General features: G+C 37.9%; 1 long non-coding RNA gene across 1 annotated transcript; it reads right to left on the reverse strand.

Annotated features, from left to right (window-relative positions):
* Positions 1-2,059: 2,059 nt before the first annotated feature.
* On the reverse strand, positions 2,060-4,022 carry LOC112325442 (uncharacterized). The gene is made up of 3 exons (XR_002979475.2): positions 3,832-4,022; positions 2,895-2,954; positions 2,060-2,099 (listed from the first exon to the last, which is right to left on the reverse strand). It is a non-coding gene; the product is annotated as an uncharacterized LOC112325442 (long non-coding RNA).
* Positions 4,023-6,848: the final 2,826 nt, after the last annotated feature.

Below are 6,848 nucleotides of genomic sequence, written 5' to 3' on the forward strand. Positions count from 1 at the left end.
TTCCTCCTGGAATCTAGGTCAGCCTTTGTTAGCACTTGTCCCTGACTGAGTAGGTCGTACAGGCCGATCAACTGTCACTTACTGTTGCTGGCTTTGGGTAGCCATCCCCTGTCCCTGTACTCCTTCAGTGACTCTATGTGGACATTCTTTCTTTCTATGACCCGTTTCCCCACAATGGAAACAACCTCTTCCCAAATACTGGCAGTCCCTCCATCGATGCCCTTCCCCTCTACAAATATAACATCTTCCTGGTGTGGCTGAACAATCCCCGGGGTGTTTCTGATTACATCTCATGCATATCGGGTAGATAGGTCCTCTATGCTCCATGGAACCCCCTATAACACTTGCCCCTTGGCAAGTCTAACCTCCCACGGATCCCCCAACATTAACTCGTCTAACTCCTCCTGAACTCCCACCATGAACAAAACTCCCCCCTTTTTTCGGTAATGGCCCGAATGATGACCCACTCTTTCCTTTCTTCGGAGGAGGATTCCTCCCTATAAGAAGTGTGAAATCCCTTCTTTTCAATCTCGTGGTCTGACTTTGTTCACTTGTTGGCCTTGGTGTGTCATTCATTACTTTTTCTATACCCTGAGCAGCTCGCACTAACTCTCGAATCGACTGAAACTGCATAGCCACCAAAATTAATTTCAGCTCCTACCTGAGTCCATCCCGAAACCGTTCCACTCGATGATGCTCAATGGAAAGATGGGTGGTGGCAAAGATAGATAAATCCTAGAACCTCCTTTCATACTCCAAGACAGTCATATTCCCCTGTTTCAGATCCAGGAACTCCTGCTCTTATTCCTTTCGGTGCTGCCAAGAGTAATACCGTTCCTCGAATTCTTCTCGAAAGTTTCTCCACCTCAAATCTTCTCTTGCCCTTCTTTCTCTAATGGTCTCCCACCAGGAGTGGGCACTCTCCGTTAACAGCTGGGTCACACAATCTACTCGGGTTTCCTCTGCCACCTGCATCTGATCTATAACCCTTTCTACCTTTCTTAACCAATGCCCTGCTACTTCAGCGTCTTCTTCCCCTGAATAGGTCGTGCAACCCATTTCTCGCATGCCTTTCACCCATTAAACCAGGGTGATTACTCTTTTCGCCCGAGGAGTAGAATTGGATGCACCTGCAGTCATCCCTACTGCTACTGCCTTGACCAATTTCTCGAGAAATGTGGGGTCCGAATAGGGATTCAGGGTGACCGTTGATGTCACTGGCGGTGGCCTGTCTTCTGATCCTTGGCCACCCAGTGTTTCAGCCGGCGACACTTCTGTCATACTCTCTTGAATCTCCCTGAATCTCCCCTCTCTAAATGGGCCGATGCCACAAATTGATGGGAGGCAGTGCCCATTAATGGGTCCCTTTCGGTTTCATCCCCAGAAAGTGAGTCATACTCTCTTCCTTGCACAGGGGACGGAACAGCCCTTGCGGCTTGCCGTGTACGAGCCATCCTGCAACATTTTTTTTCCAAAATCACATTAGTATTTCAATCCTTGAAACTGCAACCAAATGCTTTGATACCAACTGTAACAACCCCAATTTTTCTATTAGTTTATCCATTAATCTTCCCCCCTATAAAGGGTAGATGGAGCAAATTTTTCTTTTTTACTCGCCGAAATTTCAAACGAAATTTCGGCAGAGTCTCCTCTATACCAGGAGATCCCAAGTTATCGACAATGTACCCTGCACACATTTAGAATCACATCTCATCCACAATCACATCCATGTTTAGTACAATCAACTGCATAATTCATTCCAGATTATGCTCAGGACCATATTCATTCCCAAACTCCATCTTACATCACACGCATAAGTTAATAATTAAAATAGTCAAATTCGAGCACGAAGATTGCATATATATATATATATAACACAACATAGTTTAATATTCTAACATAGTCTAGAACATTCTAATATCCCAAGCATAGGTTGATACATTTAATATTTCAGAAACAAAATATTACGAATATAATATTCTATACAAGTTACATGTTTACTGCATGACAAAATTACACCACAAATCCCTAAGTTCTTAACTTATACAAAAAAGGATCAAAAAAACTTAAAATCTATTCCTGACGTGAATGGGAGGGACCTGCAAAAATATAAATTTTCCATATAATTAAAAACAAATGATTAAAATACAAGCAATTTACAGAAGAAAAATTAAACAGCATATCTATCTACTTAAATCATAAACCCCTTTTAATGGTTATATAAGAATTCTCTTTTTTCTTTTTTCTTTTTGTTTATGTTGACTACTTCTCCCCCCCCCCTCCACATCAGAAAGACTATTGCCAACACCATTGACCTCCATTAGTGTCTTTAGTTGCCCGTCCTGGAACAACTAATCAGTTTCATGAAAATGCCGACACGAACGTAACCGTTTGTGTCATTAACTATTTTTAAAATTAAAATAGTTAATCATTGTTCCATATTACCTTGGGAGGTTCTCAGGTATGCCGATGTCAAAAATTCTTGACATCATTAGCTTTCACCTCGGAAAGCTAATCGAGTCTATAAATTTTGCCGATATCGACGTCACCCGCCGATATCATTAACTATTCTGAAACCGAATAGTTAATCAAGTTTATATTTCTCCTTTCACGTACCAGTGATGCCGATGTTATCCAACTTGGTTAACATCATCAGCCTCCCATATCAGGGACAAACAAATCAAATTCGAGAAACAGTCATTACCAAAATTCGTTGTTACTCCAAAAGAACCCATAAATTAAATCTAGTCCTCCGTTTCATTTTTTTTTCCGTCATTTAACCTTTCCTTCCCCCCCCCTTTTCTTTTCCTCATCAATAAGCACCAAATTTTTATAGTTCAAAAGTTAGTTAAAATAATTATTAGCTAGAGGAGATATAGGTACCAAGTACCTACCTGCTGTAGACGCTCGACTTGCGTTCCCCTGTGGTTGCTGTACTCCTCCTGCGGTTCCTCCTGAAACCACAAACACCCATCATTATTCCATATTAGTCCACATATCACACACAACAACAACAATGTAAATAACATTCATTTCTCTTTTACCAAATCTTTTCTTTCTCACTTACATTCCTCATTATTATCCTTTAACTTTTCAGCTCATTAGTAGTCCAAGTGGACATCATAAATTCAATTTTGATTACAGTTTATTCTTTTTGAAGATCAAGACACACTTTATGAAGGGCAAGAAGACAAATTCTACCCTTAATATGGCTAAATTTCGCCGTTTTATCAACTTGGCCAAATCTGCCAACAGGGGTGGCAGCTTGACCTCTCCTCAGTTTTTTATTTGTATCTGGAGTTCTAGGACTCCAAATTAGGCGGGGTCAGATTCGTTGGAAAGCTAACACTTCCGGCTACAACTTCTATGGGGGACCCTCCCTGAATTCTGTAGTTTTCAAGTCCAAAATCCCCCCAGGAAACAGGGCAGCGAGCCTGCCCTGTTTTGCTAATGGAGAAAGTATCTCCAATTCATCAGTCACAGCCATGCCTTCCCTTTATTCATGGCATTCCCATCTCATTTTATGTCCTCTTAAGGTCACTTGTACCAAATTAATTAATTAAGAACATCATAAGTTCTCATTCCCTCTCTGCAGGAACCAGCAGAGAACGTGCCCAAGGGAACCAAGAGTTCCCTTCCTCTCTTTTATGCACTCATTTCTTCTTCTTATTCTTTAAGGTACTTAGATTATTCTAATCCATTTAACCTCACTCATTTCTGCTTTTTCCCAACATTTTATGTTAAAGAACCCTAATTCCCAATTCAAGAAAAGCATAAACTTCTAATCAAATTGAAGTTGATTTCATAGAAATTGGAATTAGAACTCCTTACTTGGATGGAAATCTAAACTTTACTTCACAAATTTTTAGAAGAATCTTAGCCTTCTTCTCCTTGTATGTAGTCAGCCACTCTTCCCCCTCTTTTCTTCACCAACTCTTCACTTTTCTTCTTGTTAATTCTTCCACCCGATTGTGTTCCTCCACTTAATAATTCCAAGGCTTATTTGGGTTTACTAATTTTAAGTGTTTGCTCCTAGTTTTGATGAAGGAAAAATCTAAAATTCTCCTCCCCTCCTTATTCTTATTATCAGCCGGCCATGGATGAGAGAATGGATGGGTATTTATAGTCCCATCTCTTGTTAATTCCATTTTGGCCCCATCTTTCACCCTTTTTTTTTTATTTTATATTATAACAACATTTTGAATTATTATAAACCCCCCCTCTTTGTATACTTTATTCTCGGGCTTCACAATCCTCCTCCTCCACAAACTGAAACATCGACCAACACTCCAAAGGTAACTCCTCACTCAATGAATTCCAGTTTTAAAACAATTCGACCCTTTCTTGCGAGTTCTTCTAGGTCAAAGAAAGAGGACAAAGAAAAAGAGATTTTAGAGGTTTTCAAGAAAGTAGAACTCAACATTCCTTTGCTTGATGCTATCAAGAAAATTCCCAAGTATGCCAAATTCTTGAAGGAGTTGTGTACTACCAAGAGAGCTTTCAAATTGAAAAGGTCATGAAATGGCAAGTATGGGTGAAGTTGTATCTATTTTTGTTCAAAAGAATATGCCTTTGAAGCAAAAGGACCCAGGTGCGTTTACTATCCCATGTGTTATTGGTAATGCTAGTTTCAAAAGGGCCTTGTGCGATTTAGGTGCATCCATTTGTGTTATGCCCAAACAGATTTATGATTCTCTTAATCTTGAGCCTTTGAATAAAACTAGCATTGTAATACAACTTGCGGATCGTAGTTTTGTTTACCCACTTGGTGTGATAGAAGATGTCCTAGTTAAGATTGATAGTTTGGTCATTCCATGCGACTTTTATATTCTTGATATGGAACATGATTCTTGTGATTCATCAAACAGCACTCCTATATTGTTTGGGAGACCATTCTTGAAAACTGCCAATACAAAAATTGATTGTGGTAAGGATACTTTGTCTATGGAGGTAGGAGATGAAAAAATTGAATTTAATTTTCATGATGCAATGACATATCCTTATAACAATGTTTATTCTATCACATGTTATGACCAAATTGATAAGTGTGTGCCGCAAGTTTGTGATTTTGATAGTGAGGATGGATTAAGCATAGCTTTGAGCTATGGCTATGATATTACCAAGATAGAAGAGATGGAGAGGCATATATGTGTTCCCTAAAACATGCATGAATCAGCATTGGCTTTGCAAGCTTTGCAAACTGTTCTCCATGATGCAAGAGTCATTCACCCTATCATGGACAGTGAATGGGTGGCGCCTATCCTTTTGGTGCCCAAAAAGATTGGAATTATGTTGAAAGAAATACAAAATGATGCTTATAAGAATGCAAGGATTTACAAAGAAAAGATCAAAAGTCTTCATGACCGAATGATTACAAGAAAAGAGTTTAATGTTGGAGACAAAGTCCTTTATCATTCGCGTTTGAAACTTTTTCTTGGAAAGTTGTGCTCTCGTTGGATTGGACCCTTTGTTGTTTCTAATGTTTTTCCTTATGGTGCAGTTGAAATTACAAGTTTAGAAACCAACAAAGTACTAAATGTCAATGGGCATCGCTTGAAACCTTTCTATGAAGGTTGGACGACAGAACTCACCGCTTCTACAGAGTTAGCTGAACCAATCTATGAAGAATGAGCATGCAACATGTCGAGCCAACAAAAGCGCTTACTGGGAGGCAAACCAGCACAAAAAAAAATAGATTTGCTTTCTTTTTCCCTTATCTTTTATTTTTTGCATTTTACTTTATTTTTGTCATTCTCCTATATTCCTTTTCTTTTATTTCAACATTGAGGACAATGTTGTGTTTTAAGTGGGGGTATTGGGAGAATATTGGTTTTTTATTTTGATTTTCTTTGTTGTTAAAAAAAAACAAATTTCTATGTTTGATCTTTTGAACTCCTATTGGTTTATGAGAATGTGAGTATTACATATGAGAATTAATTGAGATGGATGAAGATATAAATCGAATGAAGGAGTGTGCATACAAGTTTTAAGGTTTAATTGGTTTAGGGATTGACTTTAAGAATATGCCATGTTTACTTTATAGTGTTATACCAATGCAAGCTTTTGAACCTTCAACATTATATTCTTTGATTGTGCATTCTTTCAATGATATGTATCTCTAGAACTTGCTTCATATCCTGTTGAGATTACATTCACATTACATATATACATGAAGATGATAAAGTCATTAGAAATTTTAACCATTTGAGCCAAAAAGCCAACCTAAAGCATATTATCCTTAGTGAGCCCCTTTTGAGCTTGTTTATCTTTCCTTTGCTTTATCCATGTATAAGCCTTAACTTTATATATGTTTTCCTTTTCCCCTGGCCAAGGATTAGTAGAGCATATACTTGTGATATCTCATGGAATTATGGTTGGAAATTATGTGAAAAGAAAGAAGAAGTGATGCTTGATGAAAACATGAACAAAGTTACAAAAGGTAAAAAAGAAAAAAAAAGAAAAAGGAAAAAAAAGGAAAAAAGAAAAAAGTGTTCCTTTATGTTCTTAAGATTTGATACTGAGAGAGCTTGAAATCAAAAGAAGTTAAGCATTGGTGATTAAAGATGGAAAATTTATGTGCTTTGATGGAATATCTTGTTTGAAATGTCATTTTTCAGAATGCTCTACTTTCTTTGGTTTGAACCTTTTCTTTTACTCTCTTTTACCTCACCTTAACCTTAGCCCCATTATAATCGGAAAATAAGACCTTTTGATTCATGCATTGCTTGTAATATGTTAGTAATGGAGATGAGATTGAAGAGCAAGCTTATGGTAGAACATATTCATTGATTGAATTTGAGAGATTTAAACACATAAGCCCTAAACACGTGAGTGTTGGAGTGTATATC

Source organism: Populus trichocarpa, chromosome 4 (assembly GCF_000002775.5).
Source record: "Populus trichocarpa isolate Nisqually-1 chromosome 4, P.trichocarpa_v4.1, whole genome shotgun sequence".
Classification (NCBI taxonomy): Eukaryota; Viridiplantae; Streptophyta; class Magnoliopsida; order Malpighiales; family Salicaceae; genus Populus; species Populus trichocarpa.